Below are 10,715 nucleotides of genomic sequence, written 5' to 3'. Positions count from 1 at the left end.
TCCAATCCCGCCGCTGGCGGACTACCACCCCCACCGGCGACCTCCCTCCCTCCCTTCCTCCTGAGATCTCGGGGGATCCTGCCGCGATGGCCCTGGTGATTTGCTACTGCATTGTCTACTGCTTCAACCACGACGCCGTCATCTACTGCTTGAACCACGATGTCGGTTCTTCGTCGACCTCCACCACGCGCGCTGGCATCCGTCCATCTCCGGCCATGGTGACCGCGGATCTCCGACCATGATGGGTACGTCTGTCTCCCCCCTCTCTCACCCTTCCTGCCTGCCTCGACGCCTTAATGTTTCGGTGTCATCTCTGCTCGTCACAGCTCCTTCATGCGGTGCACGCATCGGTGGATCTGGCACGCGCGAGGCAGTGGATCTAGGTTGCGAGATTAGGGGTAACAGCGGGGGTTGCGTAGTTGCGAGATGGATTTGTTTATTTGGCGCATTTTCCCTCTCTGTTAATTGACGAGTGGTGGAGCAATTAAGAGATTTTTCTGTTCCAGACCGCACTGATATATTGGGACCTTGTTTAGTATTCATTGATGATCATAGTCTCAACTTTAAGCCAAGCAGATGATTTCCTCACGTAGCATCAATGAATACATGAGGAATTGCTGTGTCTCCTGGCAAGTTGTGTTAATTTCGTTGGGTTGTATACTAACCTTGTTTTGATCTTGCTGATGCAGGGTAAGGAGTTGAAAGGCGCAGGTGGTCAGGCCTGCAATGAGTGCGCCCTCCTGGTCTGCCGCCCTTGCTATGAGTATGAACATGAGGATGGCGTACAACAAGGAGTTGACGGCCTACTCAAGCGCCAAGGGAAGGCGGCAGGCTGGCAGCGCCACCAAGAGCCCAACACGAACCTCCAATATTGAGTCCTACCTGTAATTCACGGATAAGGGTATTGATTAAGCTACTCCTGCCCTTCTGATTGATTAAAACGGCTGTTGATGCTTGTGCTAGCTTGCTAGGCCCTTCTGATTAAGTTACTCCTTAATCTTAGTGCTTCAACCTCCAAGATCTACTAGTTTTCTTGCTGAAATGAATGCAGGCATTTCAATTCCTTATGTTTCTACTCCGGGTTTTAGTCATAGAGCAAGGAATTCAGTATAAATTTAGGTGTACTACAAGGGGTTGTCGTATGTCCAACACCAATTTCTTAAATGAATGTGGGTATTCCCTATCATAGTACTCCGGGTTTTAGTCAATTGCCTGTTTACAGTGTTGTTTTCTGTTGAGATATTACCGCGCTGCAGAAAATTCAGAGAAAGAAAGTTAAAATTCAGAGTAGAACTTCATGAATGTACTGCTCTCATAAATTCACTTTAAGATTGGTGTTCTAGGCCAAGTTATTTAGCCAATTTGATGTTGTTCAGAATTGCTGAATGTACTCCGAGCATGCAAGCTAATTTACCTCGAGCATATTGTTTTCATCAGACTAGTGTACCTTGAGCATGCAAAGTAAACACATGCTACTCCACTTGTCTATTTGTACAGAAACTTTTGTTTAAATAATCCGAGCAAATAATCCAAATGGTGCAAACACATTCTGTTATGAAATTTGTCTACTCCACTTGTTTGACTGTATTGAAACCATTGTTTGCATGTTTCTAAAATATAGAGAAGAACACCCTGTGTTCTGGTAAAATATTTGTTGGCTATGATATGAAATTCCATGATGTGTGTGTTGTTTCAGTTTCTGTAGCTACAACAAAGTCCCAGTTTACTCTGTACTTTCTGCTGATGATTGCTGGCTAAATTTACAGTTGAAATAACAGTAGCCAAGGAGTAGATACAAGACGTATTTACCGTATTTTGCATCGAATGTTCAAAATCAGTTTTGTTCTTGTTCTGCGAGTCAAATTGCATAAGATGGGAGTATCACAACATGCATATACTGAAGATGGGAGTATCACAACCTGAATGTGCAGCTTATGTAGTTTCTGTATTTTTTTAACTCCCTTTTTCTATTTGTACAGATACTTCTGTTTAAATAAACCAAGCACATAAACCAAACGGTGCGAACACATTCTGTTCTGAAATTTGTCTACTCCACTTGTTTGTTTGTACTGAAACCTTTATTTGCATGTTTCTAAAATACGGAGAAGAACACCCTGTGTTCCGGTAAAATATTTGTTGGCTATGATATGAAATTCCATGATGTGTGTGTTGTTTCAGTTTCTGTAGCTACAACAAAGTCCCAGTTTACTCTGTACTTGCTGCTGATGATTGCTAGCAAAATTTACAGTGGCGGTGTCGAGGAGGAGAGCAGCGGGCTGGAGCAGCCGCCGCTGGTTTTCATACTATTTTTTTTAAATGTCACAACTTACTGTCAGGACCCCGACTCGATGTCACATCGATCTAGCTGGTAACACCTCATATCACTTTGCGGCCTCACGCACGGTATCCCCACGGGTGTCGTCTTACCTTTTCCCGGGACCGTTTGCGCCTTTTGGCTCGCGTATATGAAAGTGTCGCTAGCATCCATATGATAAAGAGCCCGGGCTGACATGACTAGTCGTAAACCCAAAGTGGCACAGACTTACAGGGACAGGCATCCATGACCCAGCTTCGAACGTGTCGGTCATCAGCAAGTGGGTCCGGGCTGTAGCACTGGGCTAGCAGGACTCCGGTAAACCGGGCTGTAGCGGGCTAACAGGACTCCGGTACTCAAAGCGTGACATTTCCCCGAAGGGACAGACACAGGAACGAAGAAGGACACATGCCGGCCAGCCTAAGTGTTCCAGAGCAGTAGCAAGCTACCATGGCTCAGCGGTAACACTAGGAGACATTTCCCGGTAAGAGAGGCTACTAAAGATAAACAACTAGATAGTCAGATTCCACACATACCAAGCATTTCAGTCATACACACAATATGCTCGATATGTGCAAATACAACGAAGCATCACAACATGACTCTATGACACAAGTACTTTATTTAAGGCTCAGTGAGCCATACATAACATACACACAAAGGTACGGGTCTCACGACCCAACATACAAGTCATACAATCAAACAAGCCAGCAGCGGAAGTAACTTGTCTGAGTACAGACAACTAGTAAAATAAAAGAGGCTTGGAAAGCCTCTGGCTATACTATGTGGTCCTTCACAAGCTCAGGGTCACCACCTCGGTCTTTAGCCTACTCGTTGATGTCAACGTCTACATAGAACCCATCAGAAGGGGTTGCAGCGTCTTCTGTAAAAATGTAGATTATAGCAACATGAGTACAAAGGTACTCAGCAAGACTTACATCAGATCCTACATACATGCATAGTATCAAGAAGGGTTGGTGGAGTTATTGCAGCAAGCCAGCTTTGACTCTTGGCTAGGCTATCCTACGATACTTCAACTTGAAATAGTTTTGCGCACACGAGTCCACTATTCACCACTTCAATACACTACCGAGGATCCACCTCCGTCCTCCTACGGAGGAGCCATCCTCGGCACTCACACTTATCTTGAGGCTTTTAGTAGTTTCCATTTACTTGTCTATGAACTGTATAGGCAACCAAGTAGTCCTTTACCGCGGACGCGGCTATTCGAATAGATCATGTTAACTCTGCAGGGGGTACTTCTTCATACACGCTCTCACCACTTACCGTCGTTTACACGACATGTACTCGGCAACCTTCAAGCGGAAGCCCAACGTGGGTGTCGGCCACGACCTACCTAATCACCTAAGCCTCCAGTCCAGGTTTATCGCCTATTCAGGTTCCATCCGCAGGGAGTCCGGCCGAGGTTTCCCATACGGCCCCGAACGATGTGAACAGGGTTCCCGAGATACCTAACGGGTATTCGGTACACCCGGCCACGTACCTACCGCATCACAGCCCACCCCTACGGTCAGCGCTGTCCACGGCCTCCAGTAGGCTACAAACACCAGAAACTACTTGCAACTCCTGGACGGAGAACTAGGGTGAATAAGAAGTCGAGAGGGTCCATTGGTTTCGGGCCCAATGCATGGTAGTAGCTGATTCTTAAATCACACATACAGATCTCAATGCTTAAGGTCGGCTTCAATGAAACAACCCACCATGTACTCCTACATGGCCTCTCATCGATACCTTTACCAAATCGTGTTCACCACACCACTCTCATTACCGACATAATCATTTCACTCTAGCCCATCACCCAGATGAACCAGACCTGACACGACTCTAAGCATAGCAGGCATAGCAAGGTAGGAACAACACATACATATGGCTCAATCAACTCCTACACATGCTAGTGGGTTTCATCTAGTTACTGTGGCAATGACAGGTCATGCAGAGGAAATGGGTTCAACTACCGTAGCACACAGCAGTTTGAATCGCGTTGTCTTAATGCAGTAAAAGAGAGCAGGAGCGAGAACATGGGATTGTATCGATATGATCAAATGGTTGGTTTCTTGCCTGATGGTTCGATGCACGGATACGGTTCTTCGTTAGGGTAGTCACGGTACTCCTCGGGGACAGATCCTGTCGTAAAGGATAACGATACACAGGCATCACCAAACAATGTGCAACAATATGATGCATGCATGAAACATGGCAATATGAGTGTGTTGGGCTAATGCAACTAAAGCCAGAAGGGTTTGAACAAATTTGAATCAAAGATTCAAATTTCAATTTCAAATATGGCCTTTTAAAGTGCTTTTCCTTGTTCTGATTAAAACATCCATTTAACTTGTTGGATCATGCATGAAAATAGTACAGATGGGTAGATTGGATTTTTCTGATCATTTTTCATATATAATTTGTCCAATTTGGAGTTACAGAATAAAAGTTATGAATTTTTGAAGTTTAATTAATATTCTGGAATTTCCTGATTTAATTTAAATCCAGAAATATCATTTACTGCGTCAGCCTGACGTCACAGTGACATCAGCAGGTCAACAGGGCTGGCTCGGGTCAAACCTGACGTGTGGGGTCCACACGTCAGTGACACAGGGGCTAATCCCGTGTTGACCCGGGCTGGTTAGCTTTGACTAAGCCCTGGGGCCCACTTGTCAGCGTCAGTAGGTGGTGGTTTAGTGGCTAATTAACTAGGCCATGTCAGCTCGCCGGAGTTCTGGCCGGCGGCGACCATCAGTGCGGCGGCGATAGTGGTTTAGGTCGTTTCGGCCACCAAATGAACCGCGGAGGCCACCGGAGTGAAGCTGAGGACGACCCGCGGCTCTTGGCGGAGTCCGTTGGGGTCGGGGTGGCCGGAGTCGATGGCGGCGAGCTCGGCTGCGGCGGCCGGGGTTCGGTCGTGCACGGGAACGGTGTTGCAGGGTGTTAGGGGGGGTGTTGGAGCGTGCTACGTGCTCCTAGTGAGATGTGGAGCACGATGGCGTGCTCGGTTAGGCGCTACGGCGATCGTGGCCACGACGGCGACATCGCCGGCGGCGTGAAGCTTTTGGCCGCGGTGGGGCTAGGGCCTAGGGGTCGGGAGAGAGCAGGGGAGAAGGGGGAAACGGTGGCGTAGCTCACCGCGGTTGCAGTGGGCGTCGAAGCGGGCTCGGGGACGCGTCGGAGACGACGAATTTGACGGCGACGGTGGTCGGAGTCCGAAGAGGGGAACGGCGACGTGGCGGCGATGCAGGGCTTCCGGGGACCCGTGGAGCGGTGGGGAGGAAGAAGGAGTCGAGGCGGAGCTTCTGAGCTGGTCGGGGAAGCGAGGGGTGGTCGGAGACGGTGGCTAAGGCGAACGGCGGCGACGGTGAGCTTCGGCCGTGAGAGAGAGAGAGTGAGGGAGAGCCGGGGGAGAGTGAATGGGGTGTCGGCGAGGTCGGGGCGACGACCAGAAGACGATCCACGCGGCGCCACGGCGACCAGGGCGATGCAGAGAGGCTGGGTGGTGCGTGGCGAGCTCGGGCGCGCCATGCTCACCTCCCTGCCTGCTCTGGCGAGGGGAAGCAGCTGGCTGGCACGGGCCAGCACAGTGCTGGGCCGGCTGGGCTGGGCCGCACAGGTAAGTCTTCCCCTTTCTTTATTTTCTGTTTTTATTTAATATAACTGCGACTTTGTTGAATTAAATAAAATACCTAGGCAACTCCAAAAATCACCAAACTACTCCTGGTCCATAGTTGGATTATTTCCAACATGAAACATTTTAGTTTGGAGATATTTGAGCATTTAAATATTTTATATAATTTTAAATGCCCAAATTCAAATAGTTATGATTTAATTCAAAACCCTAGGATGGCCTAGGAAAATGTGCACCACTTTTGGCAGAGGTTCTGAACCAAGGCAAAAATGATGGGCATTTTAGAAGGGCATTTCAGGTTCATTGAAAAATTATTTTAGTAAACCCTAGTTGGTTTCAGAGGGGACTGGGGGTTCTGTCATCCCCATTTCAAGTTTCTGATGAATGAGTAAACATGATGCAACACTCTAATGCATAACTAGCTAGGGTGTGACACTTACTATGCCGCTACCAAGTAAAAACCAACTTTGTTAGTACCCAGTAAAAACGAACCTGCTTTGCCACTAGCAAATAATGCACCATCTTGAATTGCAATTGATCCAATTCCCCTAGTTGCCAGAAATCAAAGCTTATGACGGTGACCTACTGTTTGAGAGCAGCAGGGGCTTTGTCCTAGTTTACTGGCCTAAATTTTGTTAACACATTGGTACTACTACTAGTGGTATTGTTGGCATGATAAATGTCCCGAATCTTGTTGTTTATGATTGGGAGCACAGTCGTACTGTTACAACATGTTGTTGATTTTTTATATAGAGTCAGATGCTGTTGATTTTAGTACTAGTCAGACCTAAAATATTATTACCGTTTAAAGTGACTGTTTCTCCTTTTGTATGTTAGTTGGTTGTGCCCCTCTGCTGGAGGATCTCAGTCCAACTACTCTGGATGCATCTATGACATGGTGGACAAGGCAGTAGAAGCATGTGACATGGCAGCCAAGGGAGTTGTTTTGTGGGATGAAGTGTTGGTAAAGACAACAAGCCCCAAGGATCTGCATATGTGTTGCAAGTAACTCTGCCGCAACCGCGACCGGCTGTGCTTCTTCCTTGGCTACAAACCACCTAGGTGAACTCTATCCCTCTCTGTGGTGCTTCTGGTGGCCTTGTACTGGTGATTGTGGTGTTGTGCTCTGACCAGTGGCATGATTTACGCACTATGGCAATTATAGGTTTAGGGAAAATATGCACTGTTGCTCCTGATCAAACCAATTGGCCAATATCCAGTTATCCTGCTATGTGTATGGATTTGTTTATGTGGATTTGGTCTAATCTATGTCCTCATGTTGATCTACTGGTCCGTGCGTGTGTGTGTGTGTGTGTGTGTGTGGAGTAAAGTTGTGGTTTGTGCTTCTCCTTTGTAACATGATGAAACAAGCACCTGTAGCGTCTGAGTTAGTGGGTGTTTGTCTACATGGTAAAGCTTCTTTGCCATGTATTTCATAAGGATGTGAACAATCTACTACATGCTCACAAAGCTATTGACTTAAATTTTTGGTTTCTTTGCTGTCAATGTTCGCCAAGCTATTTAAACGACGATGACAAAAGGAAATCATGAATACTCATATAGAAACTATATGGTAATAACTATACACGTTATCATTGAGTTTGCTGTGTGTTTATAGAATGACATGGTTAGCTAATTAAGCCCTGTTCGTGTATCTTTTAGAATTTGCTTCATTGGTAGCACATTCAGATATATTAATTAATTTTGTGCATGTTGGAGAATTTAGACGATGATAACAAACCGTAATCACGAATACTTGTATAGAAACTTGCACGACCATCTTGTTTAATTTTGTGATATTCCTCCATACTAGGAGTTAATCAGCTGAACTGTTATTCAGCTTTCATTGGCAGTTTTAATTTCACTGAAATCATCTTTTCTTTTCTATGCTCATGTTCAAGCCTGGTAGTATATTTTTTTCCAAATGGTCTGTTTACTTGATTTATCTGTTGTTTGATTTTGCTCCATCAGCTTTCCTGATGTCCCCGTACATATATATGTTGGTTGTAATCTTCTTGAAGAATGCAAGTACTTGATATTCCATTCTGTTCTTGTAGGTGAATGGAACTCCGTTGAGGACTTCTACCCATGTTGAAGAGCAGCTAGCTTTTGTACTGGTAGAGCGGTCTATTTGTAGATCCCATTATTTATGATTGTGTGGATCTGGGTGAAGTTTGAAGTTCCTGAGTATGCAAGATTCGATGGTTAAACTGGTTGATGTGATGTGAATGATTGTATGAAAACTGGTTGTTGTGATGTGAATGAGTGTATGTAGTTTCACGTGTTCTGTTCTGTATAGCATATTATAATAAACTTATTTTAGCTATTATTTGAAGATTTTCATATGCTTTCTCTCTTCTGTCTGTTTGATATAGACATATATATTGTTTATTAATAAGTCATGAAAAATCTGACATTTGGGACCCATCTGTAAACTGGAGCTGGGAACAAAAGTTGGAAATAAAAAATAAATTGATTGCAAAATGCTGTGCTAGAAAATAAGAAGGCCAAATTGTAGGCCAGGCCCATGTAGCTTACTGAAATTAACATAAAATACATATATTAAAAGGGCTTGCCTAAAAAATAATACATGGGTTGAATTACTGGGTCAGACCCATGTAGCTAATAAAAACACAGGAAAAAAACACATTAAAAAGCCGAATTGTTGGGCTAGGCTCATGTAGAAAACTGAATTGGACCGGGCTGAATCTTATGCCACATCAGATTGCCACGTCGGATGCCTACGTGGCCTGGGGAGGCTGCTAGTGACAAAACAAAACAATAGGCATATTTTGGTCGTAAATGTCCACGACCTTCTCATAGAGAAGGTCATTAATTTCAGTTTACGACCGCCAGCTTTTGACCTTCTGTTTTTTGTCAAAAAAGGTCGGAAATGAAAAACAATGACCTTTCATTGACCAATAGTCAAGGTCACAAGTTGACATATTTCTTGTAGTGGTAGTATATCTGCATTGGTAATGAGGCGCTTCAAGAACTCTAGCATGTTATTCTCTATTTCTTGTTTATAATGTTCATATGACCATGTCTCTTCATTAATGGTATTTGGGTCAATGAACCCAATGCCATAGCCTCCATCTTTTCTCATTTCGGACATCTTCATCCTGCATAATACCACAGAAAAGAATATATAGTAAGGATAATTACATGTAATGATCAACGAGAGCACTACAGCTAGCTTTAGACTTAAATTACAGAAATAAATCACTTACAAACAATAGCAACTGACGATAGATTTGTCGAGTGCGTCATAATTGAATAACTGAAATAGTTCTGTATACTCAATAGACAGAGCTAGCATATGGAATTATCCTCTTCCTTGACTTTCACCATGAGGAACTATAGATTGTGGGTCTTGCAAATTTTCATGTACCATTGATGCAATTCATACATTCTCATAGGGAGGTTCTTGACCTCCTCGGGCTTGATCAAAGGTTCACCACGGACATATTTTCGTTTTATTTCCTCCTCTCTAAGTGGAGACATGTGCTCGATCTCAAGGAGTTGTCCAACAGTCATACCGATCATTTCAGCCTGCATTATATGCTCCTCGGTTATTACCAGATTGCCCAGCTGGGGAAAGTTAACGGTTTGCCCACATATATATAGGGCGCCGATACTCTTATGTGTTGTTGGCATAACAAGCGGGGGTATCGATTGTGTCGCCTGTTCTCCCAGCTGGGGAACGGTTTTCCGCATTTTTTGCCAGCTGCTTGGCTCGAGCTTGAGCTCGACTCCTTCTGTACTCGTGCTCAATGTGCCTTCCTGATTTGGCGCTCATAGTCTGAGTCAACAGGCTTGGGAGCTGGTGGTCTAGCCATACGAATAAAGTGGCAATCTTTTCCTCTGGCACTTTCTCCCTTGGCGGCGGTGCCGGTTTCGGTCCAAAATGGGCGTCCACTAGGGCCTTCACTATGGCCATGTTTTGCTCCTCGGTCATGTCGTAAGGCCTCTAAGGAAGAGGAGCGAGGCTTGGACCATATTTATATCGCTTGACTCCGCCTATACCTCCTGTACTACCTCGACTCGTAGCGCTACGCATCATAGCTGCGGCGTCTCTCTTCCCCGATTGCTAAGGCGGCGGAGACGGCTGACGTGGCTGAGTTGGAGCAGGAGGAGGGGCCTAACGATGTGCCGGACTTGAAGCATGAGGATTGGCCTCACGCGGCGTCGGACTTGAAGCAGGAGGAGTGGCCTCATGCTGTGCCGGACTTGAAGCAGGAGGAGTGGCCTACTACTATGCCGGACTTGGAGGAGGAGTGGCCTCACATCGAGGAGGAGTCGGATGACGACGCGGTGTCGGTGGCCTTCGAAAGATGATGCAATCCTTTCTCCATAGGATGATATGATGTATGGCCTCTCCCAGTGTGTGCTCCTGGTGATGCCCAGGAATGTCAAGCTCTAGCCCCGAATATTGGTCCACCACCTCATCAACCATGACACGAGCATAGCCGGCTGGAATCGGGTTGCAATGGAAGGTTGCTTCGGGGGGATTTGTATAAGCAACGGCGTCTGCCACCTTCATGGATATGTTCTTCATTTTGAAGTGTGGCGGGCGACGGGGACGGGGACGGGGCGGCGACGGGGGCGTCGACAAGGGGTGGCGATGGGGGCGGCGGGCGACGGGGCAGAGGAGAAGAAGCAGATAAAAACTGACCAAATTTGTAAGTGCCACTTATGTAGGATGGGCCTTTAGTACCGGTTGGAGCCACCAACCGGTACTAAAGGTCAATTTTGGCCAGGCCA

The 10,715-nt window shown here is 46.0% G+C and overlaps 1 long non-coding RNA gene across 1 annotated transcript; it reads left to right on the top strand.

The window, feature by feature from the left end:
* Window positions 1-85: 85 nt before the first annotated feature.
* Window positions 86-8,208, top strand: LOC119270881. Its single transcript, XR_005134343.1, has 4 exons — window positions 86-245; window positions 690-901; window positions 6,789-7,013; window positions 8,009-8,208. It is a non-coding gene; the product is annotated as an uncharacterized LOC119270881 (long non-coding RNA).
* The last annotated feature ends 2,507 nt before the right edge of the window (window positions 8,209-10,715 follow it).

This window comes from Triticum dicoccoides, chromosome 3A (genome assembly GCF_002162155.2).
Source record: "Triticum dicoccoides isolate Atlit2015 ecotype Zavitan chromosome 3A, WEW_v2.0, whole genome shotgun sequence".
Taxonomy (NCBI): Eukaryota; Viridiplantae; Streptophyta; class Magnoliopsida; order Poales; family Poaceae; genus Triticum; species Triticum dicoccoides.
This window is presented reverse-complemented; position numbering and strand designations above follow the sequence as displayed.